General features: G+C 38.9%; 1 protein-coding gene across 14 annotated transcripts in view; it reads left to right on the forward strand.

Moving 5' to 3' along the window:
- The window catches only part of NCOA3 (nuclear receptor coactivator 3), a 158,965-nt gene that overhangs the window by 102,219 nt on the left and 40,296 nt on the right, over positions 1-16,450 (forward strand). For 3 of the 14 annotated variants that reach the window (XM_065523266.2, XM_065523267.2, XM_045363080.3), the window contains one exon: positions 15,128-15,226. The exons of the other annotated variants lie outside the window; for them this stretch is intronic. The gene's annotated coding sequence lies outside the window, so the exon portion shown is untranslated. The remainder of the gene's footprint in view (positions 1-15,127; positions 15,227-16,450) is intronic. 14 annotated transcript variants of the gene reach the window in all.

Below are 16,450 nucleotides of genomic sequence, written 5' to 3' on the forward strand. Positions count from 1 at the left end.
GCTGAGGTAGGCAGATCACGAGGTCAGGAGATCGAGACCATCCTGGCTAACACAGTGAAACCCCGTCTTCACTAAAAAATACAAAATAAAAAATACAAAAAAATTAGCTGGGCGTGGTGGCAGGCGCCTGTAGTCCCAGCTACTTGGGAGGCTGAGGCAAGAGAATGGCATGAACCTGGGAGGTAGAACTTGCAGTGAGCCAAGATCGTGCCACTGTACTCCAGCCTGGGCAAGAGAGCGAGACTCCGTCTCAAAAAAAAAGAAAAAAAGAGAACCTGGCTTCTTTACTGTTTGCTAGAGAACTTTGGAAGCATCATTGGCATATATCATCAAGCCTGTTTTTATTTTATTTTATTTTGAGATGGAGTTTCGCTCTGTCACCCAGGCTGGAGTGCAGTGGCATAATCTCGGTTCACTGCAACCTCCACCTCCTGAGTTCAAGTGATTCTCCTGCCTCAGCCTCCTGAGTAGCTGGGATTGCAGGTGCATGCCACCATGCCTGGTTAATTTTTGTGTTTTTGGTAGAGACAGGGTTTCACCGTGTTGGCCAAGCTGGTCTCGAACCCCTGACCTCAAGTGATCCTCCCACCTTGGCCTCCCAAAGTGCTGGGATTACAAGCATGAGCCACCACACCTGGCTGAAACCTATTTTTTTATTAGTGCTCATGATTTCTCATTTAAGGATATACATAATCACACAATTATACACAAATATTCATAGCAAGAGTATTCGTAATAGCAGAACAACAACTTAAATTTCCATCAGCTGATAAGTGGATAAATAAAATGTATATCCATACAGTGAAGTATTAGCCAGAAATAAAAAGCAATGAAGTACAGTCATGTAGCATGTAACAGTGAATGTTTCAGTCAGTGAAGAATTAGGACCATGTATATGACAGTGGTTCCATAAGATTATAATACTGTATTTTTACTGTACCTTTTCTATATTTAGATATGCTTAGATACACAAATACCATTGTGTTACACTTGCCTGCAGTATTCAGTATATTAACATGCAGTATAGTTTTGTTGCCTAGGAGCTGTAGGCTATACTGTATAGCCTAGATTTAGGCTGTATTATCTAGGTTTGTTAAGGGACACTCTGTGATGTTTGCATAATGATGAAATGGGCTAAAGACACATTTCTCCTAAAGTATCCCTGTCATTAAGCTAGGCTTGACTGAACCGATATGTGCTACAATGTCGATGTATTTGAAAACACTATGCTAAGTATAAGAAGCCAGTCACAAAGAACTAGATATTGTGTTATGCCATTTATATTAAATGTCCTGAATAGGTAAATCCATAAAGACAAAAATACGTAAGTGGTTGCCAAGCGCAGGGGTGAATGGGTGGAAGATTGGGTTATATGAGGTTGAGCGGGTGGGAATGGGAGCAGGGGGTAGTAACAGCTGAGGGATGTTGAGGTCTTTTTGGAATAATGAAAATGTTCTAAAATTGATTACAGTGAGAGTTACACAACTTTGAAATATACTAAAAGCCAGTTGTGCACTTTAAGCATATGATATGTGAATTGTATCTCAGTAAAGCTGTTAAAGAATCTAGCTGATGTACGCAAAACTGCTAAGAGCACTATGATTTCATAAAGAAATTTTACAGAAAAATATTGTTACTTTCCTCATGACACTGATCTCAAAATATTTCGTATCTCAAACGTTGTTAGATTTCAAAAATAACATGTTAATTGCACTCACTTCAATTTTTAAAGAACCTTATTCAGTCTTTTTATAGAGGTCATCCTTTAATTATACAGTCAATTTGAATTCCAGCAGCATATATTTTTCATTTGTCAAGAAAGTTTACATTGAAAAGATTGTATTCTTAAAAAGACCATGCCCGATCCATCTCCACTTTCCTATTTGTCCACTAAACATTTGTGAGATACTTATGGCTATCTTGCGCAATGCCTCCAGAAATCAATTTTTGCTCTCAAGTTTATAACTACAGTTTTAGAAAAATTCACCAAAAAATTCATAATCGTGGTAGATCTGCTGTTTAGTACTAGTTAAGTGCAGTAGTTACAAGTAGAAAAGCTCCAATTATTTTACTTGAGATGATCTGATGGCTAATTCTCTCACTTGCTTTGTATATACTTTTTAAACTTTTAAGAATGTCATCTTCTATGGCAGGAAGACTGCTGACTAGTGATACTGTATTTAAAATGTGGAGGTAACTTGTTTTTATGGTAGTATGTAGGAGATTATTAATGCATATATATATTATTTTATTTTATTTTATTTTATTTTTTATTTTTTTGAGATGGAATCTCACTCTATTGCCAGGCTGGAGTGCAGTGGTACGATCTTGGCTCACTGCAACCTCTGCCTCCTGGGTTCAGGTGATTCTCCTTCCTCAGCCTCCCGAGTAGCTGGGATTACCAGCGTGCACCATCACACCTGGCTAACTTTTGTATTTTTAGTAGAGACAGTTTTACTGTGTTGGCCAGACTGGTCTCAAACTCCTGACCTCAGACAGTCTCCCCGCCTCAGCCTCCCAAACTGGTAGGATTACAGGCGTGAGCCACCGCACCTGGCCGCATTTATAATTTTAAAAGCTTAAATGTCTTTTTTTTTTGGCAGGGGTGCGGGGGGAGGGTTGGGGAAGATGGAGTCTCAGTCTGTCACCCAGGCTCTAGTGCAGTGATGTGATCTTGGCTCACTCCAGCCTCCACCTCCCAAGCTCAGTCCTCCCACCTAAGCCACCCAAGTAGCTGGAACTACAGGTGTACACCACCACACCCAGCTAATTTTTTGTATTTTTGGTAGAGATGGGGTTTTGCCATGTTGCCCAGTCTGATTTCGAACTCCTAGGCTCAAGCTATCTGCCTTCCTTGGCCTCCCAAAGTGTTGGGATTATGGGCATGAGCCACTGTGCCCGGCAAAAAAAAAAAAAAAAAAAGCAAAAATTCTATCTTGAATTTAGTGTTGCTCATATGACAACTTACTGTAAAAGGTAATTTATTTTGAGTATAGGTCACATACTCTACAGGGGATGCTTTCAAAAGACAATTCCTATTGATAGTTGTATTTTATTATTAAAGTCAAAGAATGTCTTAGTCTGTTTTCTGGTGTTCTAGTGTTCTGGTGTTCTGGGGTTAGAAACTAAGTAGTTTATAAAAGAAAGAGAAAGAGGTTTATTTAGCACATGATTCTGGAATCTGGGAGGTCTGAGATCTGGTCAGCTTCTGGTGAGGGCTTTGTGCCATGTCGTAACACCACGGTGGAGAAGTGGAAGGGGAAGCAGACATGTGCAAAGTTACTAACACAAGACGGGGTCTCACTTTATAACAACCCACTCTTTAGTCCAAACCTGTGGGAGCAAGAACTCAAGGGAGTGAGAAAGGCATTAATCCATCTTAATGACTTAATTGCCTCTTAAAGGCACCACTTCCGAATACCACAACATCGGGGGCCAAGCCTCAACATGAGTTTTGTGGAGATAAACTATATTCAAACCATAGCAAAGACCAAAGGTTACGGCGGTTTACTTTCTGCTAAGCTTTCAGATATAGACATGAAAATCGTTAGATTGGTAATAATATAGCTTTATAGTACTTAATTTGTAACTTAGTTAAGAAATAGAATTGGCCTAAATATCAGCTCAATAATCTAATAAAAGGTGAACTGCTGTACAAATAGTCCAGTTTGTATCACTGTTATAAATAACCCTGTCTCTCATGTGCCAAACTTTTAGAGTAATTGCCTTCTTACGATTTTGTCTGTTTCCAAAAACTTCTAATTAAAGTATGCTTTTGAATCTGTGTAATGTTTAACATATAAAGCCTGCATTATTTAGAAGTTGATACTGAAAACCTTTAAACTTCTGACCTCAAATAGAATTTGCTTATGTATAACCATTACATGCAGCTGGTAGGTTCAAAATTGCCTTTTCTGGGTCTCTGCTCTGTGAAAAACAGTATGTATTGGACATGAGTACATGACAGCTGACATTTATCAAGGATAACAGGGGGAGCCATATTCATTTTCACATTTTAAAGCAACTTTGAAAGCTTTGCATGTGCACACATGCTCAACATATGTTCCTAAGCTTTAAATATATTTTCCATCATGTATTGCTTGTCATTAATACAAAAAACTAAGTGTAAATCTTTAGTGAGCTCAATATATTAAACTTATGTGAGGACACAAGCACTTGGAAGATCAGCAGTGTAGGCTACTTAATTCATTTACGTGGAATTTATCTTTTATAGTTTCTGTGCTATTACAAATAATGTAACACATTCCAGATAGCCCTTTTGTTATATAATGTTTGATTTGGCCCTTCTTTAATTTCATTACCATAAAATTTTGTCCTATTGTAGAAAACTAAATTGTAGAAATTAACTTTTTTTCTAAGCCAACTATTAGTATATTGCTGTTCTCTTTGCAAAGCTATTTATAGGGCTGTTTTACTGGAGGGTGACATAAATAGAATTGGAATGGCATAATTGTAAGTCTGGGTTCTTAGCCTTTAAAAATTTTCTTTAAATTGTGATAATTCAAAAAGAATTGTAGAAAAAAACTGTAAAGCTCATAATGTTGCCAACTTGTTAATTAAAATAACACCTTTTGTGGTTGGTATCGGTTTCAGATACTGTGATCATTTGATATATTGATATGCAGATCACGTTGACTTGCTGCAAGGTAACAGGAGACATGCTTTGACTTCAGAAGATAAATTGGCCATGCACAGCTGTAATCCTACTGTCTTTTCATTTCTAGACATGATTCAGTAGTTTAAGGCTTTGATTCCTAAGCACTGAGAAGAAAGTTGAAATTTATTTTTGTGTATGAGAATTTTTACTTAGGTTTTTGATAAGTCTAGTTTGTGGTGTGAAGGTACCATCTAAACTGTTGGTGTTTCCATAAGTAGCTCTCTCTTATTTGAAATATGAGAAGCCTGAGTTTCTTTCCATTTTCCTTTTGGCGGTTAGAAAGGAAGCCATCTTATTAAGAGTGATGAATAGTGAAGAGACTTTTTTTAGGCTAAATTGCCAGTGTCTTTACATAAAAAAAATTGCAGAGCGATCAGTTATGAACGTTAACATGATTTTTTGAGGAAGAAGTAATCCTTAGTGACTTGTAACCAAAATGCCTTTCCTAATAAGAGTTCCATTTCTACAAATTCTTTTGACAAAGAAATGTATGATATCAGAGAGATTTTTAGAAAACATTTTAAATGCCTGACATAAGAACAATTCAAGACCACTACCAAAACTTTATTTGAAGATCTTAGCATGAGGCATCTCTTGAATTCTCTTGTAGGCACCAAAATTTAGACAATTTGCTTAATTTTTTCAGCTAATGAGAGAGTTCCCTGACCCCCCTCACAGGACGTGCGACAGGGCTGTGGCTCATCTGTTCCATGCTCTCAAACCCCTTTTGGGAGGAGGAGCATGCATGCGGGCAGGTGCCGAATCTGGGGCGACTGCCTCTGGGCTCTGTCCTCATGGGAGTGTCCAGGGGTGGGAGTCTGCAACTCCCGAAGCCCAAGTGAGCATGTGTTACAGTATGCTCTTTTAGCTTTGCTGACCATGGACGGCTTAAGTGTTAAACAGCTCAGAGCTTTCTTGGTATTCTGGTCCTTGTCCAGCATCCAGGAAGAATCAGATCACACATGGACTTGAGGATGGTGAATGTGGGGATTTTATTGAGTGATGGAGCTGGCTGTCAGTGGAATGGATGAGGAGCTGGAAAGTGGATGGAGTGGGAAAATGATCTTCCCCTGGAATTTGGCCATCCAGTGGCCCATATCCTCTCTGACCGTCCTCAGCCGAACTCCTCTTAGTGTTCAGATGTTCCTTCTCTTCTCTCTTTCTCTGCCGCGCCATTCTGCGGTTCTTCTGCTCTTCTGTTTGTCTCCTTGTGGAGCCAGGGGCTTGGGGTTTACGTGGGGGCGTGGTGGATCAAAAGGCAACTTTTAGGCATGAAAACAGGAATGCTAGTTCTCATTTAGGGGTCATGGGTTTTCAGACTTGAGTGGGGCCTTTGCCAGGGAACCTCCTCCTTCTACCCATTATTTCCCTGTCTCCTGTCCGTATCAGTAATATAGGAATTAGGAAACGTGAATATCTTTTATTGTAAACTAGGTTGTAGGCCTAGTTACTTTGTAGTTAAGAGGCCAAATTCCATTTTTCTTAATAACCTTGATTCTGTTTGTAAATCATACGGTTCTTGAGGGAGCCATTTTTCGAGAGCCTACCATTTGCCAGACATCACTGAGGTTTTGTTTTATCTATGGTTTTTAATCCTTTCAACAACTTTGTAAAGGTGATGGATGTCCATTTTAGAGAAGATGAAATTGAGGTTCAGAGATGTAAATTTGGTAAGATCATGCTGGGCTCAAATCAGCTGTCAAGTCTGTATTCTTTTTCCCTGTTTACTTCACGATGCTTCATTTGAGTTGGATCCGTCGTTTTCTTGTTCACTGATGATGTGTGTTTGTGTGTCCAGTCTAGGAATTAACCTTGTCTATTGATTCTTAGTTTCAGACAAGTATCCCATGTCTGTCTAGAGTTTGGCCACAGATAATTGATGATACCATCTTTTCAAATTATTTATAAGTTCTTTTAACATCCATTCTTCTGTTTCTTTTTATCATTTTTAATAGCTTTCAATTATTATTATAAAAATAGAGATGGGGGCTTGCTATGTTGCCCAGGCTGGTCTCAAACTCCTGGACTCAAGTGAGCCTCCCGTCTCAGCTTCCCAAAGTGCTGGCATTGTAGGCTTGAGCCACTGTACCTGGCCAATTCTTTATCTCATTAAGGATCATAAACATTTATTTTAAACTAATTTCAAGATTTTTATTGAGCATTGAATTCATCTGTTGATATTGATGAATTTCTTGACTATCTTCCTTAGTTCAGTTATTTTTTATTTTTATTTTATTTATTTTTTTGAGACGGAGTCTTGCTCTGTCGCTCAGGCTGGAGTGCAGTGGCGAGATCTCTGCTCACTGCAACCTCCACCTCCCTGGTTCAAGCGATTCTCCTGCCTCAGCCTTCTGAGTAGCTGGGACTACAGGAGCGTGCCACCACGCCCGGCTAATCTTTGTATTTTTAGTAGAGATGGAGTTTCACCATGTTGACTAGGATGGTCTTGATCTCTTGACCTTGTGATTCGCCTGCCTTGGCCTCCCAAAGTGCTGGGATTACAGGTGTGAGCCACTGTACCCGGCCCATTAGTTGTTTTTAAATACACTTTAGAAATTTAGTCTATAGTTTATATGCTGAGTGGGAAATTAATTTTTTTTCCTTTATTTTGGTGTTCTTTTCTGTATGTCACCTATACCTCTGTTTTTGTTGCCTTCATACGTTTCCACCATGCTTTCAGTCTAGATCTAGGATTCTAATTCTGAGGTATTATTGCAATGTCAGTGATATGCATTAGTTAGGTTTTGTTTGTGTGTGTGTGTGTGTGTATGTGTATGAGACATATATATGTATATATATATAGAGTACCTTTTATTTAGAGTACTTTTTATTTCCTCTCCAACTGCCTGTGGCAGTTTGAAATAATAACTTTAGCTATTGATAATACCTTTTTTCACCTTCCTTTCATGAGTTTTTTGTTTGGTTTCTACCTATGAGATTTTTTCGTTTTACCTGTGAGCCTTGCTTTTGGTTTTCTTATCTTGTGCATAATTTGATTTCCTGACTGCCTTTGCTTGTTTCTTGTCTTGGAGCTCAGTTGGGTTCATGGAGTTACTAATTTATTGCTTTATGTTTCCCCTCTGTCGTGGTCCACAAATATATTTGTCATGTTTGAGCATAACTGTGTCTTTTGAAGTTAATACAGAATTCGTGTTTTATCTGTCATTATTATATTTGGAGCAATGGGATAAGGTGTTGCTGATTGATAACAGCATTTCTCTGTCATCCTGTCAGGAAATCTTCATGTTCTTTTGATCTCACAATATGGCTTGTTTATATAGACCTGCAGATAGTAGATACTAAAGCATCTGTTTATTTACTTACTTATCTACTTACTTGCTTTATTTACTTACCACCGCACCTGACTAATTTTTTTGTATTTTGTAGAGACAGGGTCCTGCCACGTTGCCCAGGCTGGTCTTGAACTTCTGGCAAGTGACCCTCCTACCTTAGCCTCCTAAAGTGTTGGGAGTCACAGGCATGAGCCACTGCTCCTGGCCCTAAAATATTTATTATATGAACGTGGAGTATCTTGGAGAAGCCAGACCCAGTCTCAGGCTCTCAGCCCCAACCTTAATCTAATATAGTGGCTCTCAATGTGTGGTGCGTGGACCCCTGGTAGTCTCTGACAACCTTTTAAGGGGTCTACATGGTTAGGACTGTTCTCATAATAACGCTAATGTGTTATTTGCTATTTTCATCCTGTTGGTGTTTGCACTGATGGTGGAAACGCAGTGATGCATAAAATTGCTGACACCTTACCATGAATTAAGGCAGTGGCACCAGACTCTGCTTTTAGGTAGACATTGCATTCTTCACTGCCATGGGCTCATAAAGAAAAAAAAAATCAATTTTCCACTGAGGATCTGAGGATTGTCCATGATGAAGCAACAACACTACACCTGGCCCTCATTCACTTTTTTCCTTAAGTACCTTTCACTGTACCTTTAAGTACTGTTGTTTTAATGTTCTGTGTGATGAGAATGGAAAATGTGCACAAAGACTTCTGCCTACCAAAGTATGATGGCTGTCTCCAGGAACAGCACTTGCGCAGTTGTTTGCATTGTGAACTGAAGTATCCACTTTTTTCATGGAACACCATTTTTACTTGAATGACTGACAAACCATGGCTATTGAGTCTTGGTTATTTGGAGACTGTCTTGAAATTGAGTGAGGTGAACCTATCACTACAGGGAAAACATCTGACTGTATTGCTTGACAGTGATAACATTTGAGCTTCAAGTGAAATTATAAGTAAGTAAACTTCAATCTGCCACCCTGAGCATGACAGCATTTTATTACTTTCCTGATGAGATGGGTGATGACATTAATGAATATGGGTTTAAAAAGTTGTGTAATGAGATGTACCAGCATTTGGAAGATCTACTTTAACTCAGTGAACCAGTATTATCTAAATGACCCAGTGTTTGATTATACAGTGATGCATGGGTTAAAGATCTGTTCAGAGTGCAAGTTAGATCCCAGTGCATTTTAATGAGACAGCATGAAATTCATTTATATGGTTTCAGATTCTACTTTGCAACTGTAGGAGACTAGAATATGCCACCCTAAAATATGCCTGTTTGGTGTAAGCATTATTTTGAGAAGCAGACACAGGAGAAGTTCTGAAAACAGAGTAGAAGTTACGCTTTTGTAAGGGAAAATTTATATCTATAAAGGAAGTCTCCCTTGTAAGGGTGTCTTCCTCATTACCAGGAAAAGGATGACTCAATCACTAGAAACTTACTAATGGAGAAGGCATAGACTTAAATCTGTATAACAAGCCTTACTGTTGTTTACCATGCTTTTCTTGGTGTTGGTCACCTCTCCATAACCATTGCTCCCCAGCCCCTGTGCCCTTCTTTATTTGTTTCAGCTGAAGTCTGAATTCTAAGCCACCTCTTAGAAATGAAAAGACTTTACTCATTTCTCTGGGTATCTCTCATGGATATGTGAGGTATATTTATTATATTTCTGATTTTCTCTTGTTATTTTGTCTTTTGTTAAGGAGTCTGACCCAACTAGGAACTCAGAGAGGGTAGAGGAAAAATTATTTTTTTCTCTCCTATAAAACTCATCTTTAAGAAATTACCACTTGTTTTAGTGCAATATCAAGAAATATCCATAATTACTTATAAAAGGTTATTAAAATAGTCTTTCCTTTTACAAGTACATGTCTTTGTGAGGCCAGATTTTCTTTATATCCTTAAATCGAGATAACATTGTGCCAGATTGAATGCAGAAGTAAATAACTGTTTTCTAGTAAGTCAGGTTATTATTTGCAAATATGTAAACAGTGTAATTCTCATTGTTTCAGAATTTTTTTTTTTTTTTTTGGCAAAAATTGTTACTTACGTTAATATACGATGGGCTTTAAAAAGTGAATGAGGGCCAGGTGTAGTGGCTCATGCCTGTAATCCCAGCACTTTGGGAGGCCAGGCAGGTATATCACCTGAGGGTCAGGAGTTTGAGACTAGCCTGGCCAACATGGTGAAACCCCGTCTCTACTAAAAATACAAAAATTAGCTGGGCGTGGTGGCAGGCGACTGTAATCCCAACTACTTGGGAGGCTGGGGCAGGAGAATCGCTTGAACTGGGGAGGTGGAGGTTGCAATGAGCCAGGACTGCGGCATTGCACTCCAGCCCAGTCTGGGTGACAAGAGCAAAACTCCATCTCAAAAAAACAAAACAAAACAAACAAAAAAAGTGAATGAGTCTGGTGTGGTGGCTCATCCCTATAATTCCAACACTTTGGGAGGTCAAGGCGGAGCCTTGGAGTTAGAGAGCAGCCTGGGAAACATAGCAAGACCTTGTCTCTACTAAAAATTAAAAAAAAACCCAGCTGGGCATGGTGGCACATGCCTGTGGTTCCAGCTACTTGGGAGGCTGAGGTGGGAGGATCACTTCAGCCCAGCAGATCGAAGCTACAGTGAGCCGTGATCACACCACTGCCCTCCAGCCTGAGTGAGAGCTGAGACCCTGTCTCCACAAAAAAAAAAAAAAAAAAAAAAAAAAAAAGTGAATGTTTCAAATGCTTCTAAGTTTTAATTTCTAATATTAGTGAATACTGACATAACCCATATAGCAGAAGTTATTACAGGTTTCCAGTTTTTAAGAGGTAAAGGAATCCTGAGATCAAAAGGCTTGAAATCTAGTTAATTTGGTTGGAACTCTAGAAGCAATTGACTTAAACCTTTCACCTTGTTGTATTTGGTGTCTTATAGCACACCCAGTTCCTGCTACAACTGCCTCTATTCTGTGCTGCTTAAATACAGAGGAGGTCTGAGCTAACCAATCTGAAGTTTGGCCAATTTCAGGGGCATTTAGTTGTTAACCTGAATATACTTCTTTTATTAGTAAGAAACATACCTACTATAGAGATTTAGGACTTTGAACAGCTGTATAACATTATAGGCTCTGTCTGGTACTCAGTTGTTTCTGTTTCTGAGTCACAGATCAGCCATTAATTTTAAATAAAGACGTTTTGTAGCATATAGTACAATTTCTGATGATCTACTTACTAGTTTGTTAATTTCTGACACTGAGTCATCAGCTCCTCGAAGGCAAAAATACCTGTTTTGATCAACAATTCATCCACACCAAGCACTTAGCATAGGGGATACTATTTCTTTTTTCTATGTGGATGACACCCAATATGTTGAACAGTGACCACTCTTAAGATACTTGGTGAAGCAGGTTTTGGTTTTAACCAGTTTAGGTGTATGGATGCTTTTATAGAAGTTCATAATATTTTCTTGCCTCAAATATTCTCTAACAGTAATGAGGTGCCCCAGCTTCATTTACTAGACATGGATAGGCAGGTTTTGTGAAGTACAGAAAAAAAGCTCTTTAAACTTATGGATCATGTCACGAGGTCAGGAGTTTGAGACCATCCTGGCCAACATGGTGAAACCCCATCTCTACTAAAATACAAAAAATTAGCCAGGCATGGTGGTGCACACCTGTAGTCCTAGCTACTCAGGAGGCTGAGGCAGGGGAATTCCTTGAACCCAGGAGGCAGAGATTGCGGTGAGCTGAGATTGTGCCACTGCACTCCATCCTGGGTGACAGAGCGAGACTCCGTCTCAAAAAAAAAAAAAAAAAAAAAAAAAAAGTTGTGGATCATGAAACTAACATTTGAATAGCAACAAGAAAAAACAAAAATTGAATGATGTACTTCTCCTCCTGTTTTCAGTATTTTATATTTTTACTTACTGCAGATTTCTTCCCTGAAGCAATCTTGACCTAATGGTGTAAATGTTTAGCTCCACATAAGACTGTAGCTATTTTTTAGAGAGGAATGGAGAGGGTCAAGTGTTTTATTGAGTTTCAGTTTTGATACCTTTTAACCTTTTTACTCACCCTCCAGAAAGCAAATAATGTTGAAAGCTTTTTTTATTTTTTAACTTTTTGATATATATTTTCTTATTCATTATTTGTATTGTTGTCATCAGATGAATAATGGCTTTAGAGATTTACTTGAAAAGACAAATTCTGTTATCAGACATGTAACTTCTAGGGTTGTGGAAACTATTATTATTGTTACTGTTTTGAGATAGGGTCTTGCTCTGTCCCCCAGGCTAGAGTGTAGTGATCATGGTTCACTGCAGACTTGACCTCCTGGGCTCAAGTGATCCTCCCACCTGAGCTTCCTGAATAGCTGGGACCACAGGCACATGCTGCCCAGCTAATTTTGGTGTTTTTACGGAGACAGAATTTCACTGTGTTGCCCAGGCTGGTCTCAAACTGCTAGGCTCAAGCAATCCTCTTGCCCCAGCCTCCCAAATTGCTGGGATTACAGGTGTGAGCTACTGAAACTGGCCCGGAAACATTTTTAAAAAAGGATTATTTTGAATTTAAAGTTATTTAATAATTGTTGAAGAGTAACAAGCTGTGAGGTCAGGAAAGAAAGGACTGAGCCACAGACTAAGCAGCAGTACAGATGATGACCTATTCAGGAAGTCTTGTGAGTCAGACTTGCCATGTCGTGTTGCTAGAGTTACAGATCTGCTCCAACCTCTTTGCTTTTATAAGAAGGACATCTCTGTCTGTGTTCTACCTTCAGTATATTTTCTTTGAAAAATTAACTCAAAAGTCTTTTATTAGCTTTACATTTATTTCTACAATGGTAATTTTTGTAATATCAGTGTTGCAGGTAAGCAAACTCATTGTATCCTCTATTTTTGATATTGCTGGACAGGGCTAACTTTAGTACTATAGGGGGAAGTGTGTTATTTTGTTTTTTACTCTACAAGCACTCTGGTTTAGGAGTATTTATCTGTCTTGCTTTTGACCATGGTTACCATTCCCCCTCTTCATTGTTTACTTAGTGTACCATGGTACACTTTATGTACCATCCTTGCTGCTCTCAGCTGTTTGGTTACCAGGTGGCTAATGTTGTCACCTCTTAAGCTTTAACATTTATTTCTCAATACTGTCTTTTCCTCTGTGAGGTAGATGGAAAGAATAGATTAGAAGAGAATGGGGCACATGCTGTGATCATCTCTCCTTTACATCTTTATTGCTTATTAATTTAATTTATATCAGATTTCATTTCTGCTCTGTGCACATACCCACTTCTCCCTCCCCACCACTCTTCTTTATCCAGTTCTTTCTCACTTACCTTAGCATGGCTAAAATCTTTGATTTTTATTTCTCTCTTTCTTCCTCTGCTGTTTATATTTTCATTATATGCCACAGGGACAAACTTAGGTATAAATACTACTTTTGATGTGGAGATATTTATGTCTGTCGAAGGAAAATTAAACTACAAACCCCAGAGGTAAAAAGTGGTACACAATACTGGGGTTTTAAAAATCTCCTCCTTGGCCGGGCGTAGTGGCTCATGCCTGTAATCCCAGGACTTTGGGAGGCCGGGGCGGGTGGGTCACCTGAGGTCAGAAGTTCGAGACCAGCCTGGCCAATATGGCGAAACCCCGTTTCTACTAATAATACAAAAATGAGGTGAGTATACTGGTGGCTGCCTGTAATCCCAGCTACTTGGGAGGCTGAGGCAGGAGAATCGCTTGAATCTGGGAGGCGGAGGTTTTAGTGAGCCAAGATTGTGTCACTGCATTCCAGCCTGGGTGACAGAGTAAGATTCCATCTCAAAAACAAAACAAAACAAGCCCCACTCCTTCTGCTCCTCAAGACCAGGGTCTCACTCCCTTTGCCCAGGCTGGAGTGCAGTGGTGCGATCCTTGGCTCACTGAAACCTCTGCCTCCTGGGCTCAGGTGATACCCCCACCTCAGCTTCCTGAGTAGCTGGGACTACAGGTGTGCTTCACCATGCTCGGCTAAATGTTTTGTATTTTTTGTAGAGAAGGGGTTTTGCCATGTTGCGCAGGCTGGTCTTGAAGTCCCGGGTTCAAGCTGCCCTTCCATCTTGGCTTCCTAAAGTGTTGGGATTACAACTGTGAGCCACCGTGCCCAGCCAAATTACCTCTTTTTAACTCTGTAAAAGGAGAACCTTCTGTGTCTTTTAAGAAGATATGGAGTTAGTCAAAAGTATAGCTGATGGGAAGGCAAAAGAGAACTGGAGTTGGAAAAGAGAAGAGGAATGGTGGTAGTGAAAAAAAAGAGTTTGTAATAAAATAGAGTTACATACAAGTTTATACAATGGTTTAGAGCTTACAAGGTAGGAAGCAGAGACAGAAATAGTGTTAATATATAAAATGTTATAGTAAAAGTATGGAAAATGCTTAGGATAAAGAAGGGAAAACTTTGTCTAATTGGGAGAGTTGGGGATGGTTTTACCAGAGGTGCAAATTAATCTTGAAGGGCAAGAATATTCTAGATGGAAAAGCGGTGTGGGAAAGATTTAAAAAAAAAAATAGTGACTTAAGGTTAAAATAAAGGAAATGTTTCAGTTACCTTTATTAAAAACTTTTAGTATAAAAATCATTTTGGTGGTTGCTGGTGGTGATTGATGAGGAAGAAGTATGACTGGTAACAGGTTGATTAAACTGAAGCCAAATTCAAGTTTATGAAGCTCAGACTTAAGTCTGTTCTTGTATATGAGATAGGTTCAGTGTATTAAATTGTAGAAGTCAGTGGAACCTTTAAAACAAGAGTTACCCAGCTAGTTAGTATGCTGTCAGGAGAGGGTAATTTGATTTAGGTTTAGATGGAATTGGCTTCCTTAACTCCCTCTGTACAGTGTATATCTGTGAACTTCAACTCTGTTGCTCACGTAGAGGTTGAGAAGTCTCTTGGCAGCAAGCTTCCAGTTGCAACTAACCCCTGAGTTGGCTAATTGGTATGCCCAGTTCTGGCACTCTACTCTCTGGGGAGTTTATGTTTGAATTCAACGTCATCAGGTTTAAACTGGAACATAAATAAGCAAAAAGGAAGAGAGAATGGAACCTTGTGCATAAAATAATTTACATTCAGATGCTTTTCTGTTCAATTTATATATTAAAAATTGGATGTTTTATTGTTTCTTGCTAGCCCTTCACCCAATATGCTGACATTATAAAGGAAAGATAGTGGAGAAGAAATTACCAAGAACTGAGGTTGTGCTGTTTTCTTGTATATGTCTCCACCAAGGTAGTTCTTCTTGTAGATACCATGTTTATGTTTTGTTTCTAAAAACTGTAGGCTTCTAGCTTTGCTATTCATTGTGTTCATACGATTCCTTTTTTTTTTTTTTTTTAAACACTTATCCAATTTAATTGTTTTTCTCTTTTCCTGTTCTGCTAGCCTGAGAGTTCTCATAGTTGGTAGTGACATTTATCTCTGTTTTCTGGGCCTAAAATGATTCTGGGCATGCAAAATGTTTGAGCTGAAATGGAATTAAATTGGGGAAAAAAAAAAGGATTGTGTTATACTTTATCCTACAAAACATTATAGCAAATTAGCCACAAAACAGAAGGATATAAAAAATTTCACTCTCTCTGGCAGAGGATGAGGAAGCAAAAGAAAAATAAATAAGTAGGCCATGCTCAGTGGCTCACGCCTGTAATCCCAGCACTTAGGGAGGCTGAGGCCAGTGGATCATGAGGTCAGGAGTTCGAGACCAACCTTTTTTATATTATACTAAAAATATAAAAATTAGCTGGGCGTGGTGGTGGGCACCTGTAATCCCAGCTACTTGGGAGGCTGAGGCAGGAGAATTGCCTGAACCTGGGAGGCAGAGGTTGCAGTGAGCTGAGATTGTGCCACTGCCACTTGCTCTGTCCCTGGGCAACAGAGCAAGACTCTGTCTTAAAAAAAATAAAAAAATAAAAAAAATTTTATTTCCTCTCCTGCTTATCTCCTCAGAGCTCTTAACTTCCTTACCAGAACTGAAAGGAAACAAAGATAGGAGATACTAACTGGAAGAGTCATCCAATTGAGGAGGAAGCTTTTATAACAGTTCCATGTTTATGAACTTGTCTCTTCCCTGCCTTCTCCTGTCCCTTACACACACATGTTATATTTGTCTTCAGTTCTTTCTCCATGGTACCAGTTCTCTGGGAGCTCCTCTTATTTTATTTGTAAGGGTATGAATGACGGATTGAAAGAAGATTAAGAAACTTACTGATATTTTTAGGGTAGAGAAAAAAACCTTGTAAAATTAAGCCCTTGTGTTAACTAGTGGTAGTTATTTTCTAAGTTGCCTAATTAGGAATTTGAGAATTTGGAATTTGAGTTTTGGGTAGAACTTTTATGTATGACTGTCTCATTCTTCCCAAGAACTTGTTTTTCTGATTGACTTGAGCAGTCTCTGCTTTACATGTTGCTTGAAGCAGTTTTTAATAAACCAGTTCAGATCCATAGCTGTTTGAAAAA

This window comes from Macaca fascicularis, chromosome 10 (assembly GCF_037993035.2).
Source record: "Macaca fascicularis isolate 582-1 chromosome 10, T2T-MFA8v1.1".
NCBI lineage: Eukaryota > Metazoa > Chordata > Mammalia > Primates > Cercopithecidae > Macaca > Macaca fascicularis.